A 23,049-nucleotide genomic window follows, 5' to 3' on the forward strand; every position below is an offset into this window, starting at 1 on the left:
GTAACCAGAGTTAAGGATCATTGTGCTCAAAAAGTATTCTGAAAAGAGGCAAATAAATAATTTGTGGTTTAAACAAAGGAATGAACTGAGGCATATTCTATTCATAATTAATTGTGATAGAAAATTCAGAGTGGTGGCTTTATTCCAGAGGCTTTCATTATCAGAGAATAATTGGTAACAGAAAAGGGTCAATCCACTTTTTCATAGAAATAGTGACAAAGATCACATTGGAATATTATCTTAAATGACTTTCATTAAAAATTATATCACAAGGAACAAAGTTTAAACTAAAATTTAAGCTATCAACTGGAATAAAGACCAAATCAAGTGTTGATTTTTCAGGACATTTTTTTTTTTGTACAAAACTATACAACAGTGCAGCTTAAAGTAGACCTGTTATTGCAGAAATACTAAAAAATGTCATCAATTTTCCAGATATTTTCTCATCTTTTGATTCTGATATAGTTCTTGTGTGAAACATCTTATGTCCTCATCCATTTTTGTTCTCTAATTTTCAATTGCTCATTGATCCAACTCTGCTGGCTCCTCATTTGTCAATGGGTTTATATGTGAATCAGGCAATTTTTCAACATCAATTTCTTTGCATTAAATAATTCTTATAATAAATTTCCTTTGTTATATGGTTGGTATGTACACTATATTTTCAGCATAGCATTTCTGTTGCATTAAATTGTTATAAGCATCTTATAATCAGCCCCAAACTGATGAACAGAAACATTAACTTGATAGGGTTTTAGAAGACTACTTTTATAACTAGTCATTTCATCAGTGAATATGTTCCTCTTCTGACAACTCCATTGTAACTGATCTGTGGGGACTCAGACGATGAGGGCAGGGACCTGTTACCACCCCACTATTCAAGAACATGAAGGTAATAAGCAACAGAAATTGCCTGCACCATAATTACACACAGTGAAAGCTATTTTACATGTCTTTTTCATTTAATGAGTTAAAATATCTTAATAAATAAGAAACAATAAACTTTATTTTTAGGTTTCCCATTCCTTTAACTAATATATAAAAAATACTTGGGAATTTTCAAGTTGTATCCCAATTGTTACGAAAATTGGAATGAAAGGCATATGTCCTTTGAAATCTGTAATAATGGATGGGGGAATCCCAATAATTTGAGGAAAACTGAAATATATTCAGTATTTATCAATATTTATATCTTTTTTTTTTTGAGATGGAGTCTCGCTCTGTCGCCCAGGCTGAGGTGCAGTGGCATGATCTCAGCTCACTGCAAGCTCCGCCTCCCAGGTTTACGCATTCTCCTGCTTCAGCCCTGCTGGGACTACAGGTGCCTGCCACCTAGCCCAGCTAATTTTTTGTATTTTTTAGTAGAGACGGGGTTTCACCGTGTTAGCCAGGATGGTCTCGATCTCCTGACCTCGTGATCTGCCTGTCTCAGCCTCCCAAAGTGCTGGGATTACAGGCTTGAGCCACCACGCCCGGCCTATTCATATCATTTTTAAGGAAAACCATTACTGACTTAAGAAGTAACAACAAACTATACCTTGTCTTGCTCATAACATGTTTGGTAATGTTGGATATTCAAAGGCCAAGAAAAAAATGGGAAATAAAAAAGGAAACACTTTTAGCTTATTTTTTTTAAAAGAAAATTGTTATCAGAGGAAAAATCTGAATGAATGTTTCCCAAATTCAACTTTGCCTTCTTTTGCAGAACTTCACAGTTCTATGTTAGGTGAAAAAACAATATACTTCTTTTTATAATTTCTAAAAATCAGATATAAACAGAACTGTCTGAATAAGATGTCCATTATACCAAGGTGTCATGTCACATGCATCATTTTAGTTAAAAATGTAAAGAATTTCTAGAAATTGAAAACTTAATTAGAAGAGAGACAAAGTAAGAGCAATTTTTTTTTTTAATTGAGGGTATCTATTCACAGGTGGAAGTACCAATGACTTTCAAATCATCTGGAGAAACAGAACCATTGTTACATGACTATGCTTATGATTTTAGCATGCTGTACACATGTGCCCACATGAATACACATACATAAACACTCATACACTATTGTTATCTTTGTAGTCTGGCCTCAGGCACAGAAGCCTGTCAAGAGAAGGAAAAAAAAAAAAAAAGAAAAGAAAAAAAAAATCACTCCCTAAAGCACTCCTACAGCCGGTCAAAAAAAGCGGAGCTGGTAAACAGATGTTCCTTGTGGTAAAGATGTTATAACCGTCACTTTATCCTAGCAAGCTTTAAAAAGTGTTTCTCACATAGACCTTCCAGAAAGCTGTAATATATTATAGATGATAAAGAATTCATAGTCTATCCTTTCAAACAATTTATGGGTAAAATAAAGTCAGGCAAATAACACTGGATTCTTGAAGGTTCTACTGAAGCACATGTTTTTTGTTCCAGTTACATTAAAACATTGAGTTATCTTTAATGATAAAAATTAGCTCACTCACATCTGGAAATCACTCCTAGATAGCTTGCCTCAGCTATGTTTTAATTATTTGGTAATATAATTAATGTGATTGGAAAAATCCCTACACAATCCATTGACAATTGCTTTCATTATATCTATAATTGTATCCATATAATTAGTCTTTCTTAGAACCTCACAGTTCAAATATCTTCAGAGTCAAAATTATTACTTTTATGTGGCTACCAAAAGGTTTGAAAACAGACTTTTTGGCTTAATACTACTATGGACTGGAAATGGCAAAAGACTTACAACTAGATCATTTCAACCCTACTTTCATTTACCCAAATTTCAATAAATCATTAGAAATGAATTCAAGAGTCCTATTATTCAACGACTAGAAAGAAGATATATACTAAGTGTCTACTGATTTAGCTGTCTAGCTTATCCCTAATTTTACAGGTCTAAAACTCTATTAGTCTACAAATCTATTCTTTGCAATAGACAGGATCTAACTGGATTTATTGGTAAAACTGTCTTCTACTTGAATAAAGAGAAAAGAGGAAGTTTTATTTAGACTTTGCAAAAAGCGTCAGCTATTTGAGACAAGCTCTACTCCCTGACTGCTAACATTGGAATCCTACTTTTAACCTCATTTAGTGATGTCAATGTACTTAGAAAATATAGAGCCACAAGAGCAAATCACAGGATAAAGGAAATACATTTTTGAGTTTTTAAAAAAAGTCCCTGAGAGAAGGAATTCTAAGGAATAATAAAAATGCTATTAGCTGAACCATGTAGGGTAAGCCATTCTTTTGGGTCTCCTTGAGCATAATTTATTTGAATTGCTAACACTTCCAGGAAGATCTGTGGCTATGGCCTGGCTGCACTGGACCTTTTCAAGTAAGAAAATCATTAGAGGCCATGCTTTCCTGGAATGCAGGGCCAGGTCATATTTATCTTTGTATTCCTCCATATCACCTATTATATGTTTTGCACTTACTGGAAAGTTAATATGTCTATTAATCGAACAAAATGTTCTCCTACCAGATAGAATTTCCAAAAGTGGCAGCCCTCTCCTCTTTTCCCTCTTTCTTTGTTCCCTGTCACCGTCACTCAGCCCACCATCATTATAAAACTATACCAAAAAACCCTGACAGCTGGGCATGGTGGCTCACAACTGTAATCGCAACACTTTAGGAGTTTAAGTTAGGAGGGTTGCTTGAAGCCAGGTGTTCAAGACCAGCCTGCGCAACAAAGTGAGATCCTATCTCTTAAACAAAAAAAGCCAGGCATGGTGGCACACATCTGTAGTCCTAGGCACTTGGGAGGCTAAGGGGGAAGGATCACTTGAGCCCATGAGTTAAAGGTTGCAGTGAACCGTGACTGTGTGGTCCTTACAATAACAACAACAACAAATCCCCTGACTCCAGGTGTTGAGCAATGTTAGAGTCCAGGGGGGATAAAATATGGCCACATTATACCATAAATGGAGGATGGGAATAATGCTGTACAGAGATCATGGGAGTTGGGGTTTCAGCCAGGGGATCTATCACTAATGCACTGTGAAACTGGGGGAGGCAACTCCTCTCCAAACCACAGCCAACAAAGAACTGGGATAGAATATTCACTTTAGTTCTTCCATTTCTTTAATTATTCTGTAATAAACAGGTGCCCAATCCATAGCCCTAGGATTGCTCTAGCCTCTTTAGGACTTTTCATATACTCCAGGAAGTAGGTATGGGGAACGGAAAAACAAAAACAAATCTATTATTCTTACTATTTTGACTACATGTTTAAAAGTAAGAAATAGGTTCTTTGAAAGAGCTAAGTAGGCATTATAATTAAGAAACATGAGGGCATTCCAATAAACCAAAAACAAAAAAATTGATACAACATTTTTTAAAAGATAAGTTGTCATAGCCCTTTTGTTGACAATACTAGCGAATCCTGGCATCTGCCCGTAGCCAGGATGTGATTCCTGTCATACAAAATTTCAGTGGTGGTCAGTACACATCCTGAAGAGGCTGCATTCTCTACCCTTCTGGGACACAGGTCCTTAATTTTTCAAGACCAGAACACATTTGGTAGAATGTGTATCTTTTACTATTTGCTCAGCTTACAGCATTTTAGCTCAAATATTTCTGGACCTTATAGCTAAGCTAAGAATTTTGTGTTCTATTTTCAGGATGAAATGCATATTTCCTATTAAAGGCAACTACTTCGGTTCAAATTATTGAGGATAATGGTACTTAAATATGTGTAACTGGTTAAATTTGGGGAACTGAAAAAATAAGTATAAATCAAGAAAGATTTGAAAATATATAATACAAATTTTAAACCCTGAATGGATAAATTGTTACTTACTTGAAATTCAAAACTCTCAGTTGTTAGCTCTGAAACGCAAAGCAGCATTCAAAGGAATATTGTGCTTGTCTCTCTTTACCTTCCAGTGAAACTACCGAACAATAGACTCTTGCTTATTGCTGTATTTTGAGTGACTGATTGTATAAGAAATGTTAGTATTTCTTACTGTTTTCCCACTTCACACATCATCTGAGCTTTCACTCCTCATTTCCTTGTAGCTCAAAGCCCTCTCTCTGAAAGCATTGTTTGCTTGACATGAAAAATAGACCAGCAAAACTAATTATATAAAATGAGGGAAAAACCTAAATCTCAATTATGGATTAATTAATTATAAAACCATTAAGTAGAATGATCATACTTTAAGCCGTCCTTCTTCAATAAAAATTATCTCAACTATTTATTTTCAGCTATGTTTGTGATCTTTAACATCCTCAATCTATCTTTTTACAGCAAGTGTCTCTAAATAATTGACTCATTTAGTCAACAATTACTCATGGATTCAAATTATGTGGCAGGCATTGATCTGTGCTCTGGGGTAACAGCACTAAAGAAAAAATGTCCTGCTCTCATGAGGCTTACATTTTAGTGGAGGAGGAGAACAATAAACAATTAAATATGAATTTCAGGTGGAGATGGGGGATAGGAGGACAAATTGAGTAAAGTGGGTGAGGGAGACAGTCACGGGGTTGTAATATTTTTGAATATAGTAAACATGGAAGGCATCGTGCCCTTGGGCAGAAGTATCTGAAAAAAAGAAAAAGAAAAAATAAATTCAACTTGGCCTTAGACCTCAGCCACATTCTCCACTTCAACTTGACCATCAACAGAGCTAATGTTTTGATGTCTAACTGGTTTCTCATCTTGTTAAGGCAAGAACTGGTTCTCAGCCAGAGGTGACTGTGCCCCTAAGAGACACTGGGCACTGTCTGAGACATTTTTGACGATGACAACTGAGTAAGAAGTTGCTACTCACATCTAATGCGTAGAAGCCAGAGATACTGAAAAGTATTCTACAGTGCAGAGATCAACAAATGACCCGATCCAAAGGGTCAGTAGGACCGAGGTTGAGAAACCTTGCCATAGCAATTTAGCTTTATAACCGGCTTTTCTAAAACCCTCAGAGAAAACATATATGACACAGTATCATCCTTTGAGCATCTATGCATAGCACTGATGATTTATTTACAAAACATTCTCGGTGATCCACGAAAGCAAGATATAATTATTATGTTTCATTATTTCAGTTTTAAGAAAAACTGCTTACATGTAAAAGGCATACTGATGTTGTTTCAAATAACTGAACAATCTCCAGTTAAAATTATTAAATTTTTCAAAATGAGATCCAACTCAAATGATGTGTTGTTATTTGAATAAAAGATTTCAGGCAGTAATGACTATTAGGAAAGATGGGAGGTGAGGGGGAAACATGAGAAAACGACTTAATGGGCAACAGTTCAGCTCCACGAGCAAATATTTAGCTATCTACAACTAAGAAGTAAGCAGAAAAGAGGTAGTTGATTTAGTTTGAGAACTAAATTACAAAGTAGGTTTCAGCATTCAGATGTTCAGTTTGTATTGTGCCATTGGAAAATCTGGTTGGTATGAGGACTTCTATGACTTTAACTCATGAACATATTTGCCAAAACTATTGTAAGGTGCCATCTACCCCGGTACTTCTTCCAAAACAAGTGTAATCACATATTTAAGAGGAAAGGAAGAAAAAGATATTCTATTTTGTTTCTTATGAAAGGTAAATATGAAGATAGCATTTCATATATCAATGGCAGATATCTTTTACAAACCATGTATAAGATAAAAATAACATATCCTAAACATTCTGCCACTGGAAAAAGAGCAATGCCTTCTTATCACACTGTCACCTTGAAAATGAGTGACAAAAAAGGAAGCTAAGGTTAAGGTTATGGAATGCATCATACATACTGGTGAGTGAGGCAGAGAGCTGGTGGGGGAGACACAGGGCTGTGTTTAGGACATGGGCTTTGGAGCCAGACTCAGGCCTTTCTGCACCAGTTACCTGAAGAAAAAACCATAGGCAAGTTCCTTGCCCTCCCTATAAGCCTATTTCTTCATCTGTAAATTGGGGATAATGGTCATTAAAAGTTCCCTAGAATTTCCTTGAGGGCTAAATGAGACAATGTCTGAAAGCACCCTCACTTCATCATAGGACTCAACCATGGCTGACAGCTATTAAGTGGCATGTGGATGGAAATGGTCTGTGTTTTCTTTAGTTTACAAATCCATATCCAGTGATCTGAACCATGGTGAAGAGATGCCAGATCTCTGCTTGCAGGAGGCACCAGGAAGCCTGCAGTGGTAATTCCTGTAGACATTCCCTGAGAATCTGTGCCCTGGGAGCAGTGACTCCATAGGATAAACGTAGTTGCTGGTTCCACGCTTCCATTCCCCAAACTGCTCAGATCAGTCCTCCAGTTTCTATGCTTTGACCTAAGTAGTCGGGTGACAACAGTGGATAGGCCATCGAGGAGAAGAGTAGAAGAGGAAGAAGGGAGAAACCACAAAATTGCAATTTTGGGTGTAATAATGTGGATGCCTAGCAACCAATAGTCTGATCAGTGGGAGAACGGGCAGCCGATGGGCAAACAGCTAAAATCGAAAACATTCTCGTGTGTCATCATTCACAGAAGTGTTAGTTCCACTCTCCTAGAGAGGGTCCAAAATAAAAAACATTCTTATGCATCGTCATTCACAGAAGTGTTAGTTCCACCCTCTTAGAGAGGGACGTGGCCTGAAGGAAGCAAGCGTATTTTATATAAATTTGTTGCAGAAACTGCCTTTATTTTATATTCCTTTAACTTTATTCAGATTCCATGACATAATCAAGAAGTGGATTTGTGAAAGACAAAGGATTTTGGAAGCATCTAAATTCGGGATGGAGTATTGTTTTTTAAGTGCTAGCTGCTCCCACAACACCCCAAGAATCTCCTCCTATCCAACATTTCCAGGGTACTGGGGCTGGATTTTACATGGTTGGAGCCTGCCCAAAACAACGGCGTTTCCTACAGATCCCTGAGAGATGAAGGCTCTACTGCTCTTTTGAGGAGGCACTGAAGGGTCCAGTGAAAGGCAGCATGGAAAATTGTATTGTTTTCCAACTAAAAGGGCAAAATAAACTGGAGGTTCTCTGCACTTGTCTGAATTTAGGCAAAGTTCATTTAATGCCTGGGATTGGGTTAATTTTCAAAGGATTAAACCTGAATCTTTAAATGAGTTTGCCTTTTTAATATGCTAAAACAGATGATAGTCTTACCAAACTGGGATATATATTGTTCCCTTTGGTGAATGTAACACAAAACTATAAAAAATGAATAATGTTGATTTTTATACTTCAGAGTGTGCACTTCCGATTTTTATGTATTTGTTAGAAAATACCAATGACTAAAATAGCTGATTCATTTAACTGACCACAGGGCTTTACCCTGACATCTGAAAACAACTTAAGTTTCAAAATCTTTGCTGAGGTCAGGGAACTGAGACTGTTCAACCTGTAAGCTCTGTATACTTCTCTTTCAACACTTTAAAAATGTGCCCTGTCAATTTTAAGAAAGACAAGGTGCTGATTATCCTCGCTGGTTAGCCAAGACATAAAGTAGACATTTCTGGCACTAGAGATTCTAACTTTAAATTAGAAAGTAGGCTCTTGGGGTTGTAAAGAAGAGGAGGGGGGTGGTGGGCCAGAAATGCATTAAAAAAGTTTTCCTTCCCTCTTAGTCCATGATCACTTGATTCAATTTATGAATGCCTAACCCCTGTTTAAGCTTAAATGTTAAGGTACTAATGCTAATTTATGAAAGCGCTCATGAAAGCAGCCGGAAAATCAGCTTAATAAACAGGTATTACTCACCATCAGCAAGTGCCTAATAAATTTGTCTAGATACAGGTGATGAAGTAGTAAAATTTACTCTAAAATTTCCAAGGAATTGACATAGGATCATGTGCTTTTGAATAATTGAATATAAATGTTCACATATTTTAACAAAAGGAGTCATTGAAATGATTACTTATGCACATAGGACAAAGTAATGAGAAATAGGATAGTACGCACAATTGTCAATGCTGATTACTCCAGTTCGATGTTCTAAGTTATTTTCATGGCTACTGTAAATATTTTGAAGAATATTCGTTTGCTTCAAGATATTGACACTTCTCAATGGTCTTTTACCTAGATATTCTTACTATTGTTGATGAAACAGGAACTGAAGTTTTCCTGGTGAAGGAACAGAGAAGTTTGTATTGGAAGAAATTGGACTATTTTTTCACTCTCTTCTACTTATTCCCATTCCCATCTACCACTTAATAATTCTTACCAGGCAACTTAGCATAAATGAAGGAGAAAACATGATGGCTCTCTGTGTTTGCATATACAATGAGGGGACAGTACTACATAGTACTATTTACATTTGGCTCCTCAGTATTTAAAATAATTCAATTGTATCTTGACCCTCCTCATCCATCACATGTACAAGAAGCACAGCAGAATTCCCATGTTCTCCAATGAACAACGAAAAGGAAACTCAACACATGGAAAAACTACCTCAGGTGCAACGGGGCGGGGGGGAATCTCCCTACGGTTTCCAATTCTAAGTAGGTTTTGTATAGTGTCTTATTCTAAACAGCTTGTAACGGCAATTTATGAGTGCCTGATGACTATAACATATTGTGCTCTTAAAAAGGAAAAGGTAATACGAGTTTGGCTTCTTGTTGAAATTCCATTTTTTATAGATTATAATGTCTTCAAGATGAGTTGAGTCTGAAATTAATATAATTAACCCCTGCTCAGTTACACTCCTCTATTTTCCATTCTCATTCATCTTTTCTCTATGCCCCTGAAGACAGACTTGGAAGGGAAGGAAACTAGTATTCAGTCGTTTAACATTCCCTGTTACTTCCCAGACTTCTGTTCTAGGAGCCAATATTAGTCAAACATCAAAACAACTTGAGAAATCACAAGAGACCCTTCATAGCTGACCAGCTTGCATTCCATAAATAGCACTTACATTTTCTGTTAAAAATGTTATAAAAGCATATCAAGGATATCAGACAGACAAATGATCAGATAAAAACTGACCACAAAGGTTTGAATCAAGGCAGGAAATCTCATACCGAGATAGGTAAATGGGAATGAGGAAAGGTAGTGGCCAATGTTAGACCAATCAATAATAAAAGACAATATGCCAAATGAAATAGAATTCCAACTGCCTCTGCCCCTTTGGCTAAAAGGTACACACACATGGCTTAAACTAAAAAACTGGAGGGTTACTGTAGTTTTTGACACTTGTAGGAGAACACTGAAATGTATCCAAAGTTGGTTTTGATTCTATTTTGAAGATTCTGTTAAGATAATTAGTTGCCTACTCAAAATTGATTGGAAGACAACCCAAGACTTTGGGCTCTCTTTGACTTAGATAGGAATGTGAACACTGGAGGTCTACAGGCTACATGCACCCCACGTAAGGGATTGATCTGGCCCAGTGAGTGTCCTAAAAATCAGAAAATTTCACCAAAACATCCACATTTTTATCTTATCATGAAAGTCAGAAGCTGTGGAGAAACTGGCATTACATTCCCAAATGATCACAAACTCAACTTTCTCCAGGCCTACACCATTCAAGTTGTCAATACTCACTACTCCCCACTGTATAATACTCAAGTGCCCCTCCTGGTATGCAAGGACCTTCCTGCCTCCGTACACATAACTTTGGAATCCCTGGCATAGAAGCAGGGGTGCATGTGAATCTTGCTATAAACTCTCATGTTTAGACCACAAAGAATTTTAGGAAATGAGCATTCTTTTAAAGATTTGGGCAACCAGACATGACTGACACAAAACTTCTCCCAAAACAATGAAACTTGAAAGTTTAATAATCACTGTATATTGTATGTGAATTCTCTAGATATTATAATCATATTTAATTTTTGATTTCGTATAGTCAATAAAAGACAACTTCAAGCCATCCTTAATTCGGATCTCATTCACAACCTTTATAAATTATCAATATCAGCATAACTTTATATATGTGTGCATACGAAATGGTATAATTGTAGTTCTGTGACCATTTTAATACCTAGGAAAAAAAAGTAATAAATTATTAGTTGGTTTTTACTATAGCACTAGCAGTGATAATCCAATTTATGGACCTTTAGATTAACACCGACAAGTCGTGAGCATGAATTTTTAAGCTGACTGACTTGTGGTTGTTAATGAACACACATGCATGTGTAAGTGTTCATGATGTATTAAAATCTTTTATCAGGCTGGGCACGGTGGCTCACGCCTGTAATCCCAGCACTTTGGGAGGCCAAGCTGGGCGGATCACAAGGTCAGGAGATCGAGACCATCCTAGCTAACATGGTGAAACCCCATCTCTACTAAAAAAAAAATTAATAATACAAAAAAATTAGCTGGGTGTGGTGGTGGGTGCCTGTAGTCCCAGCTACTCAGGAGGCTGAGGCAGGAGAATGACGTGAACCCGGGAGGCGGAGCTTGCAGTGAGCCGAGAGTGCACTACTGCACTCCAGCCTGGGTGACAGAGCGACACTCTGTCTACATCCTTCTATCTGCATTTCAAAAGGCAAACATATCATCTGTTTCTAGTACTAAAATGCTAAATAATTTATAATTCAGAGTCATACAATATATAGGGGACACTGCATTAATCATGCAGAAGTATCCATTCTATTTAACTGTTGGTGAAATCTTCCATTAAATTAAGATTTGAGCTGAAACCAAAGACATGAATAAAGTAATAGTTGCTTGAGAAAAGACTTAAAATACTTCAGATTGGGATTGTCATTTACTTCAATGTATCAAAAAACGTATGTGACTCAAAATATTACAATGACTCTCCTTATTCCTTTTTATATTATGGAAGATGAAATATTATATAAATATCTGACAAATATCTCAAAGTCCTCTCGAATTTTCTGACACAAGCAGTACCCTATTATAATAAACTAGGCAACAAGAGAACCTTTTCTACTTCAGTTGTGCTGTCTAAAATAAACCAGAGGAGGCTGGGCGTGGTGACTCATGGTGGTAATCTTAGCATTTTGGAAGGCAGAGGCGGGTGCATCACCTGAGGTGAGGAGTTTGAGACCAGCCTGGCCAACATGGCGAAGCCCCATCTCTACTAAAAATGCAAAAATTAGCAGGGCATGGTGGTGGCATGCCTGTAGTCCCAGCTACTTGGGAGGCTGAGGCAGGAAATCACTTGAACCCAGGAGGTAGAGGTTGCAGTGAGCCAAGATCGCGCCATTGCACTCCAGCCTGGGCGACAGGGTGAGACTCCACCTCAAAAACAAACAAACAAAGAAAACTCAAACAGAGGAAACAGATTGTCTCAGAGCAATGGAGTTGCATTTGTCATGTGATTCAACTGTGGGGAATCAGGCAACTATTTCTGTCAGTAAAAGAGACACATCATTCAGGCATTCTAAACAAGAAGCCCTTAGGAAGTTATTCTAATTTAAAGGAAGTTTAAAATCATTTCAAAATTTGTTTAAGCCACATTCTTAAAAGTGTATATGCTTACATTTTTCCTAATGGCCACTCAAATAACTTCTTTCTACTGGTTCCACAATCTCTTTATCATAAATAAAACGATTATTATGTAGGATCATTGAAAGGTTGATATTGTTCTGCACCCACAATTTATGTGCAGTATACCTACAATTATCCATATTTTCCCTTTTCCTGTGTTAATCCCATTGGAGGGGGAATTAAGCATGGGATTTGGAATCAGTAGACCCAAGTTCACCTCTGACTCCTGCCACATTTTGCATCATTTCTTTTACCTGTTAATTCATCTACTAAATGGGGGCAGAAGTACAGGGCAGAAGCCTTCCTGGAATGGTCCTGTTTTCATAAGATGCTAGGCCACTGTCATCAGCACTACATTCCTGCTAAAGTGCAGATAAAAATACTTGCCTCGGCCAATGCAGTGGCTCACACCTGTAATCCCAGCACTTTGGGAGGCTAAGATGGGCAGACTGCTTGAGCCCAGGAGTTCGAGACCAGCCTGGGCAACATGGTGAAACCCAGTCTCTACTAAAAATACAAAAAAATCAGCTGGGTGTTGTGGCATGCACCTGGGGTCCCAGTTGCTTGGGAGGCTGAGGTGGAAGGATCACTGGAGTCTAGAAGTTTGAGGCTGTAGAGAGCCATAACTGCACCATGGCACTCCAGTCTGGGTGACAGAGCAAGACCCTGTCTCAGAAACAACAACAACAACAACAATGAAAGGAAAACACCTTGCCTTTTTGCCAGCCAAGGCTGTGACAAGGGCCAAAGGAGATAAACACTTAGCTTAAAGGAAAAATTTCTGAGGTCTGGGAGGACAAAAAGTTATCTACTGAAATAGAAAACCTCTATGGTCCAAGGACTAGAACAATGAAGGAGAGGATCAAGAAGAACTTTAATACGGGCAGATGTAGGTTAGAGTCATGACTACACCAGTAACTAGCTGTATGATCTTGGACATGTCTCCTAGCCCTCTGATTCTATTTATCAGCAGAATTGGACAATAGTACCTTCCATACAAGAGAGTTGCAAACATTAAATGACAGCAATATTTTATGGTACTAATGCAGTACATAAAAATAAAAGTGGCTCATTCTGTGTATCTATTACACACACACACACACACACTCTCTCTCTCTCTCTCAATAACCAGTATTGGCTAAATATATTACTTCTATGCAAAATAGGCTTATTTAAATAATTTCTTTTGGTCTTATTTTGTCTGTAGAAGAAGGCCTCCCTCTGTGATAACACTATATAAGTCTTAATAATAAAATGCAAATATTATTCTTGATTATTTCCTTTTCTGTCTTAAAATTTCAAAATATTTCAGTCAGCTACTAGAAAGGGCATTGTCATGAATTGCCAGATTCTTTTTCAGGACTTAAGGCCATATTCGCCCAGGTCCTGGGAAAGATGTTGCCTGATAGCCCTCGGCTTTCAGCTTTCTATAGGAATTGCCCTGGGCTAGAAAAAGCCACCTTCCTGGGGCAGCCTGTATTCATTCAACAACTGGATGGCATGGAGTTATGCAGGCCAGGTGCCCTTGCTCCAACTCAGTACAATGACGAAGAGCCCTCCTAGCATCAGAGCTTTCCATGGGTTGGCTGGGGCTGTAAGTGAGACTATGTCAGAGCCCAACTTCTCCTTCTGCCCTCTCTGACTCCTTCCCTTCCTTCCACAGATGTTGAATCCAACAGCTGTCCCTAATAAACTGATGTACAACAGTTAAAGTGCAGAGAAACCCTCTGCCAAACTTTGGTGTGCTTTAACAGTTATGGCAGTCAGACTCCCTTTATCCGTCATAACTGGAACACCTTTTACTTTTCATAAGAGCTAGTATATCTGCTTGCTCTACAACTACAAATGTATACTTCTGATGAAGAAAGTTGAGAAAAGAAAAAAAGCAGTTTAATTTAGCCTAATGATTATTTTGACTTATTTGTGAATCAAGTGGTTAACAGAATTGAACTGTTATTTTGACACTGTCAAGACAAACCCTTAGATACATCACACACATAAAAAGCCTGTCTTTTGAGTCCTTGGCAATTGTTCACCTCAAACTTCTCTATAAAACTGTTTTTCCTCCTAGCAACAATTTCCACTAAAGATAAATGCTAAATTGTTAGATTTTATTTTTCTTTAAAATAAGATTATATGATATTTTAGTCATCAAGAAAAAGGAAAGAGGGAAAAAATCCTCAAAAATGTGTATTTAAGTTGCCTATAAGCCTTCCTCCCACCCTTTCAACTGTGTTGGTTATTGAAAGTAAAGGTGATTTGTCACTTGCATTTTAGAATATCTCCCAGCCAAATCTACAGATTTAGTAATATCTCTGGCAATGCAATAACATTTCCTGAAGACTGTAGTCACCAAATCCACACCTATAAGGTCAATATAACTTTTGCCCAAGAGGCCTAGATTGAAGGAATAATACACTTCAATTACCCAAAATCAGTGGTTTATTTATATGTATAATGGTGACAATGAAATATTTACATTCTATTTAGTTTAGGTCTACCTCAAAATTGCAAAAAATTAGCACATTTTCTAATAAGACATTTTTCAATTGCAGAATGGTCTTTAAAAAAAAAAAAATTTCTCCTAATATAAATCCACAGTTCCCAGCCTAGGCTTTGCTGTTAAAATGCTTTCTCTAATCCACTCTGTTTTCCCTCCCTCAATGTTACCACCTGACGTCCACTGACAAGAACCTGTGTTAGCTGCATGGCATATCACTTCTCTGCTGTAACTCTCCTGAGTATAAATTAGTCAACAGTTGACCTTAAACATAGGTCAGCTGAACTGCCAGCTCATTTTTTCATATAAAGAAAAGTTAAACTCTGTGAAATCATTCTGACCTCACAGGGTTATTGTTTACATTAATTAACATAAATAAAGCATTTAGAACAGTGCCCGCACCTGGTATATGCTTTGTAAGTGTTAGTTTTTATTAGTTTGCCATTCCATTTTCATTTCTTTGAGTTCATCTTCTTATAACCTCTTTGAAGAATTGAAGCCTGCCGTATCATCCTCTCATGTTGTTGTTTGACTCATCCTTTTGATTCACTTCTCTCTTCTTCACAAAACTCACTCTTCCATGCTGATCTCTTCTTTCTTGTAGCCTCCATCTCCCCCATCTTTACCACAGTATACATTCCATTTCCCCACAATTTCTGGCTTCTTATTGTCGTCTACCTGCAAACAATTCAGCCCACTGTGGCCTTACCATGTTAACACGTAAAAGGTAATCTACCAGCATGGGAAGTCTATCGCAATTATTAATAATCTTTAAGGCACACAAACATCCCCAGCTCAGGACCACTGCTGTTATGCAGCCTGGTGCTGGTTCTTTAATAGGTCATATAGCAAGCTCTGTCTTGACTTAATTTGAAAGAGAGATACGATGATTGCTTAAGTGCTCAAGGGAAATGGTAGAACAATCAGAATATAAGATGTAGTTTCAAATTAGACGCGAACTTGAATTTGAAAGAGACCACTGCTTTTCTGTAAAGGAGATACGGTATTCGCCAACCAAGTGCCTTCATTCTTATTTCATCGAATGGCATTAGCAACAATATCAGCTCTGGTTTAAAGAGTTCCTGAGATTCTTCAGAGCTGTGTGAGGTACAAAGGACTAGATCTTGCTTTTGCAATAGCTACTGTGCATTGGCTATGCAAGGCAGGCAGTAGTAAAACCTAGCGGTAGTCAATAAACTGAGGAGATAGGACTTGGAAAATACCTAACCAACAAATAGGTTCTGTAATAATGTGACATTTTTATAGTCACATTTTTTAACCATAACAGCACTTGAATGGTACGCATTATAGTATTTCAATTTAGTCATTTATCTAAAAGTGAGTTTTATCTTTGCTCATAAATAAGGAGCGACATTCCAGCAATTTGAAAAGTTCAGCTTCACCTTTTGCTGAGAAGCTCATTTTACAATTACAGAAACACATGCCCTTTTGTGCCATGTTGCTTAATCTTTGATTTATGGCTTCTATCTTTGTGCTAACCTCTTTCTGTAAACTACACAAAGTTTGTACAAGGTCAGCTATTTCATTCTTATTTCTAATTTTAAAGGATTATTTTCTCTATAGTGGCCATGTCTCTCAACCAAATAGCTTTGGAAGAAAGTATTTACACTTTCAGTTCACCAAATACTATTTAGCATCTTAGTGTGTTCTCAGAGTCTGAAATAAGTAATGCATTTTCCTTAAAGTCTGGCCAGCTCTTTCAGAAAGCCTTTCTTTTCTGCCCCCTGCTTCTCCCATTTCTTGCTCTAATGTGCCTCACAGCAAAGCCCTTAAGCACAATTACTGCCTGCTCTCCCTCCTTTCCCCATTTCACTTTTACCAAGCTCCCTCAGCCAGCAGGCTAGGGAAAGGGAAATTAAAATGGCATCAGAATGGTTTTCCTTCCAGTGCCACTGTCTGCCTTTCAATGGTGACATTTGAATGTTTGCAGAGTCACTCTCAACTTCTTCCACAGCTTAGCTACAGCTCTAGGTCTTGTCATATAATTCAGGGAACACTGGAGATGTCTTTTATGGCAGTACTCTTAATTCAAGGGAAATTATGTTTTGCTCTAGGTCCACGAAAATAAGTATAATCTTATGCCCTCCTTCACCTGTATCCAAACATTACAGATTTGGCAGGTATGCTTCAAGGTATATGCTCTGGGGCTGTTGCCAGTGACTTGTTTCATTACAGATGGATTTTCTTCTCTTTTCCCCTCATTTCTATTATTTAGTGAGGTGAGGAGAAATGTACCTTTACTCCACCATGTGTAAATAGAAGTCTTTATAAAAATTTTTGTAAAATATAAAAAGATGCTGATGGTTGACTGTTAAGTGGGAAAATGCAAGATACAAAATAATATATCCAGGATAACACACCATTATGATATCAAATACATAAAGAAAGAAAACACACCAAAATGTTAAATCATTGTCCACAGTTGGAGAATGATTTAACATTTTTCTTTTGATGCATCTTTGCATCTTCCAAGTTTTTTATGTGTTTTCAGTCAACAACTATCACATTCTAATCAGCCAACACTGTTTACAAAAACACATTCATGTGGCAGCACTCCCTATTTAGGATTGTCTACTAAGCGCAGGCTTGTATCTGTACACTTACTCATTCAACAAATACTTACTGAATTTCTGCTATGGGCCAGGCACTGTGCTAGGTTTGATGAATATATCACTAAGCAAAAAGAAAGTCTTGCATGTATGGTCTAATATTCTGGTGGGGCAGACAGACAATAGGCAAACAAATAAATATGACACGTTAAGTTAGGGTAAGTGCTATGATGAAAAAATAATGCAAAGTGAAGTTACAGAGAATGATACGGGATTAAGTGGCGACATTAAATGTGTTGAGTCTGACTTGCCTCTTCCACCATGTGAGGACACAGAAGAAGGCAGCAGCTACGAACCAGAAAGTGGGCCCTCACCTGACATGAGATCTGCTGGTGCCTTGATCTTGGACTTCCCAGCCTCTAACAACTGTGAGAAATAATTTTCTGTTATTTACAAGCTACCCAGATTATGGTATTTTGTTATAGTGGCCTGAAAAAACTAGGATGGTCATTAAATCAGTGAATATGTACTTTTTATCTCTAAGTTATTCTCCATAAGAACACAATATTTGTACCTTGAAAATATGTAGAGACTAATTATATCTTCTGAACTTCTGGGAAACAGTGTATTTTTAAGGAGTCTTTCTGTTAAGATGTTTGACTAAGTAACTAAAATAGTGAATAGTAAAAGGGATTGCTTAATGAACATTTAAAAACCAATGAACTTGAGATTTCACATCACACAGGAATTAACTAGGGACCATATTTTTAATAAATTGTGTGCATTAAATCAGGGGTCCCCAATCCCTGGGCCATGGACTGATACTGGTCCGAGTCCTGTTAGGAACCAGGTCACACAGCAGAAGGTGAGCAGCAGTGAGCAAGCAAGGCTTCCTCTGTGTTTACACCTGTTCCCTACTTCTGGCATTACTGCCCAAGTACCACCTCCCATCAGATCAGCAGTGGCATTAGATTCTCATAGGAGCATGAACCCTATTGCGAACTGCACATGCAAGGGATCTAGGTTGTGTGCTACTTTTGAGAATCAATGCCTGATGATCTGTCACTGTCTCCCATCAATGCCCCTACAACCACCACCGATGGGACCATCTAGTTGCAGGAAAACAAGCTCAGGGCTTCCACTGACTCTACATTATGATGAGTTGTACAATTATTTCATTATATATTACAATGTAATAATAATAGAAATAAAGTGTACAATAAATGTAATGTGCTTGAATCATCCTGAAACTATCCCCTCCCCCAGCTATGGAAAAATTGTCTTCCATGAGACCAGTCCCTCGTGCCAAAAAGGTTAGGGACTGCTGAATTAAATGATGGCTTACTACTAACATTTGTTCATCTCAGTAAATTTTTTCATGAATTGTATGGGAAAACAAAAGGCACTTAGACTGTACCCTAACAACACAAAGGTCCTTTAAGTAAATTTTAGTATGCAAAACTGTGTTTTTCATATAAAACTAGGCAAATTTTCTGTTATAACACACCCACAAGACATGAAAGCCAGGTGAAAATATAAGTTGAAGTACAAATGCCATAATTGCTCACTTTCTCACTATTGCTAAGAAATGAAGTTGTACATGGAGGAAAGCCCATACATCTTTAAGTGCTTGCTATATCCCACACTATTATAGTGGCACACACTTTTCTTTTTTTATTTAATCCTTAAAACAAAGAACGCACCTCCATTTTGAGGGTTAAGCAAATTGCCCCCATCTTATAGCTAGCAAATGACAGAGCTAGATTTAAATCAGGTGCTCTAATCCCAGGGTCCACACTTTTAAGCATTTGCCTCCATTGACAACTCCTAAGCTTATGATGACTCCACCTGAAGTTCCATTTTGATGACAGTAATTCTAAAATACATATTTCCATATTTACTTGAAAACTGCTTTTGAATCTAACTTAATAATTTGTATATACCTTTATAATTTTAAATATCTATTTTTAAAAGCCATGTTATTTTACTCTCTCATTATATCTACTTTTGGATACATAAGCTGTTTCTGCTCCTCTAATCTTAATAAGCTTTTTGCACAAAAGTTATTCAGATTTCTAAGTTAAAGTAAGTTCCTCAGTGAGTTCTAACAAACATATGCTGGGCTGTCTTTTCATTTATCTATCTATCCATTCAACACCTTTACAAATTACTATAGTAAATTTTCTTTTCTTGATTTCTATTTCCCCTACCCTACTGGAAATGGGGATGGAAAGGAGACAATAAAGTTGAGAACAATTTAACAACTAAATAAGGCAGGACTTGTTGAGTGTTTTGATATTGGGAGATACTGGGAGGTTCAAGAAAAGGAGTATCATGAATAATTAACCTCTTTTAAATTCTCATTTGTTTTCCTGAAATCATCCTGATTGAACTCCCTGTAATACATCTTGTACCCAATCTTTTTTTTTTTTAATTTTGCCACATTACCTTTCTAAAGCATAGATTGATTTCTTCTCCTTAAAAGGAAATAATGCTTGTAAATAAATTAGCACCTTGTCTGGTGTATAATAAGTGCTTAGTAAACACTATTATTTTTGCTATAATTCTGTGCCAGACATGAAGCTAAGCATAGAAAATGTGGCAGACATGAATGAAACATGGTGCCTGGCATTGAGGAGCCTGCAGTCTAGTCAAGACAGAGAAGAGTAAATAATTTATCACCATACAATTGTGGAAACACTTTACCCCAACTTGAGTAGGGGCAGAGGTTAAGAGAAATGAATTGACAGGGTAAGAAGCATGGCAACAGGAACAGAAACAGGAAAATACCCAGAAGACTAACAAACTTTGGAAATTTTAGGAATCTTCAAGTTATTCAATAAGGCTAGAAAAGGGTAAAGGACTGGCCATGGGTCCCATGAAGCTGGACAAATGGGCAAGGCTCAAATCACAAGGGCTTAAATGTCATGCTAAATGTTTTGGGATTTTATACTAAAGCAAGCGAGGATTTACTAAAACTTTACTAGCAAAATCACTGATGTGATCAATTTGAGAAAGATCAATGTGTTAACGGTGCAAGAACTGATCAGAAAGGTGTAGAATTCAGTTAAGAGGTTGCTGCAATAATTAAAAGAGAAAATAATGACAATCCGAAAAAAAGATACTACTAGAAATGGGGATGGAAAGGAGACAATAATATTTAGAACAAGGTAACAAATAAGTAGCCAAGAATTGTTGAGTGTTTAGATATTGGAAAATATTGAGAGGGCTCAAAAGAAGGGAGTATTTATGGATAATTTCTTGAAATCTGGGGCCATTTACCAAACTAGGAAATTTGGACAGGGCAAAGATTTTGAAGGAAAGGTAATGAATTTACTTTGGGGGTGCACACTTTTGCAAGAGCTGATAGACATCAAAATGCTGAGGGCCAGAAGACAAAGAGGATCTCTAGCCCAGGACTAGAAATACAAATTTGGAAGTCACCAACACAGGTGATAGTATAAACCTTGAGAATGGGTGACATAATCTATGGAGGATTATCTGTTAATTACATTCACTGAAAAAGATATATAAACTTTCTCTTACTGCAGTGGGAAACAGATTAAGACTTGGCTCGAACTATCCTTTTAACATTATCTTCTGATACTCTGTACCATACATCTTACTGTGAAGTCACATCAAAATACTTATATTTAGTTTCCCAAGTTCTGTCTAATCCCAACATTGTCCCCTAAATTTTCTGCCTAGTGAATACCCACTTGGCCTTTAACTCTAAATCAAATGGGAGTTTTCCTGTGATGCCTTTGATAATCTAACCATCTTCCTCCCCATTCCACATAGAGATCATAGTTCCCTCTCTCCTTCTGACTATAGCCCTTGGCACATGCCTCTACTACGGAATACAAATGTTTCTTCTCCACCAGATAGAAATTTCCTAGAAGAAAAAGATTGCATACACACAAAGAAATGTACCTATATAAGTCCGTTTTCACAGTGCTATAAGAACTACCTGAGACTGGGTACTTTATAAAGGAAAGAGGTTTAATTTACTCACAGTTCCACATGACTTGGAAGGCCTCAGGAAACTTACAATCATGGTGGAAGGCAAAGGGGAAGAAGTGCCTGCTTTACAAGGTGGCAGGAGATAGAAAGAGCTCAGGGGCAACTGCCACTTTTAAACCACCAGATCTCGTGTGGACTCCCTCACTATTATGAGAACATGGGGGATACTGCCCCTATGATCCAATCACCTCCTACCAGGTCCCTCCCTTGACATGTAGGGATTACAATTCAAGACGAGATATGGGTGGAGACACAGAGCCAAACCATATCAGTACAAGAGCATATTTATAGAATGACCGCCTGAAATAATGTGTCCTCCATCTGCAAACATCATCAATTACTCTAAAGAATCTATGCCTACTTCTGTTTGGCAAGCAGCCAAGGAAGGTTCTTGGGTATAATGTGATATTTCCAGTATGATCCATTAGGAACTTTATTACCACATTACTGGTACTCATTTCAACACAACTGACATGGTGAAAACAGTGAAATCATTTAGAATAGCAATGACTATGAATACACTAGTTCCTCTCAATAAAAATTGGACTTTATTTCACTTGAGGCAAAAAATAAAAAGAGATGAAATCTAAACAGAAGTAGAGGTCTGGAATGAACAAAAGGAGGTTTCACTTGGATCAACTGGGAGGTCATTATGGTATTTTGATGTAGTATCTCCTCCAGAAAGGATAATTCAAAGACCATACATACATATATACATACATACATATATACATAGTTGAGAACGTTTATATGTGTTAACTGTCCAGTCTATGAAAGAATTTTCTTTATAAAGACAGAAGGCAGGACTTTCACCTGGAGTTGGCCTTAAATAAGATGTTTATAAAAGTGAGAGAGAGACCCAAATGTTTAAATGAAAATAATTCCTTCTAGAAGCATGAGCTCTTCTGGCAACAAGATATTTGTTTTTGTCTACTCAGCTCCTTACACAGAAGGGACAATCTATAAATCCTTATTTGGGCTGACATCAAAAGACCTTGCAAATTGCTATTCCTCCCTTGACTCTACTTAATTGTAAAAAAAAAAAAAAAAAAAAAAAAAGGAGACATAAGGAGACATTTCTGAAGTTCCCTTTCTTTCTATTCTGTAATGGAATACTTGGACAATTTTTCCAAGGCCATGAAAGATACACTCATGAGGTTTGAAATTTCAATAACTATGACAAATTTATTATCAAATGGAAAGAAGTTGTAGTAGTATGCTTTATTTTTCAGGACGACCACTACTTCTTTAGGGAATTTGTTACTTTTCATTCTTGAAAAACAGGTTAATGAGTATACCATAAGTTATAGATAAGATGACTCTAAGTATCACAGAGTGACCTACATTATGTGGCTTATGAATGAGAGCTCTAAGACAGAAGTCAGACAAATATATAGGAGTAGAAAAACCTACTACACAAGCATTAGAATGCTGGTCCCCTATTCAGTGTTGCTTATAAACAGTTCTACTCTTAAGAGCCTACAAGAAATTCATTCCTAAGGATCATTTGTCTTAGCCCCAGCCCTTATAGTAATTAAGTTGAGGATGCTGAGTCATCAATATTTCACCCCAATTATTATTTAGTGGTCACAA

At 37.2% G+C, this 23,049-nt stretch overlaps 2 protein-coding genes across 7 annotated transcripts in view; both read right to left on the reverse strand.

The window, feature by feature from the left end:
* SNX2 (sorting nexin 2) overlaps positions 1–23,049 on the reverse strand; it is a 488,692-nt gene that overhangs the window by 451,429 nt on the left and 14,214 nt on the right. The window lies entirely within an intron of this gene.
* The window catches only part of SNCAIP (synuclein alpha interacting protein), a 147,018-nt gene that overhangs the window by 109,423 nt on the left and 14,546 nt on the right, over positions 1–23,049 (reverse strand). For 2 of the 6 annotated variants that reach the window (XM_050795539.1, XM_050795541.1), the window contains exon 1: positions 8,869–14,052. The exons of the other annotated variants lie outside the window; for them this stretch is intronic. The gene's annotated coding sequence lies outside the window, so the exon portion shown is untranslated. Of the gene's footprint in view, positions 1–8,868; positions 14,053–23,049 lie in introns of those variants that run through there. 6 annotated transcript variants of the gene reach the window in all.

This window comes from Macaca thibetana, chromosome 6, assembly GCF_024542745.1.
Source record: "Macaca thibetana thibetana isolate TM-01 chromosome 6, ASM2454274v1, whole genome shotgun sequence".
Taxonomy (NCBI): domain Eukaryota; kingdom Metazoa; phylum Chordata; class Mammalia; order Primates; family Cercopithecidae; genus Macaca; species Macaca thibetana.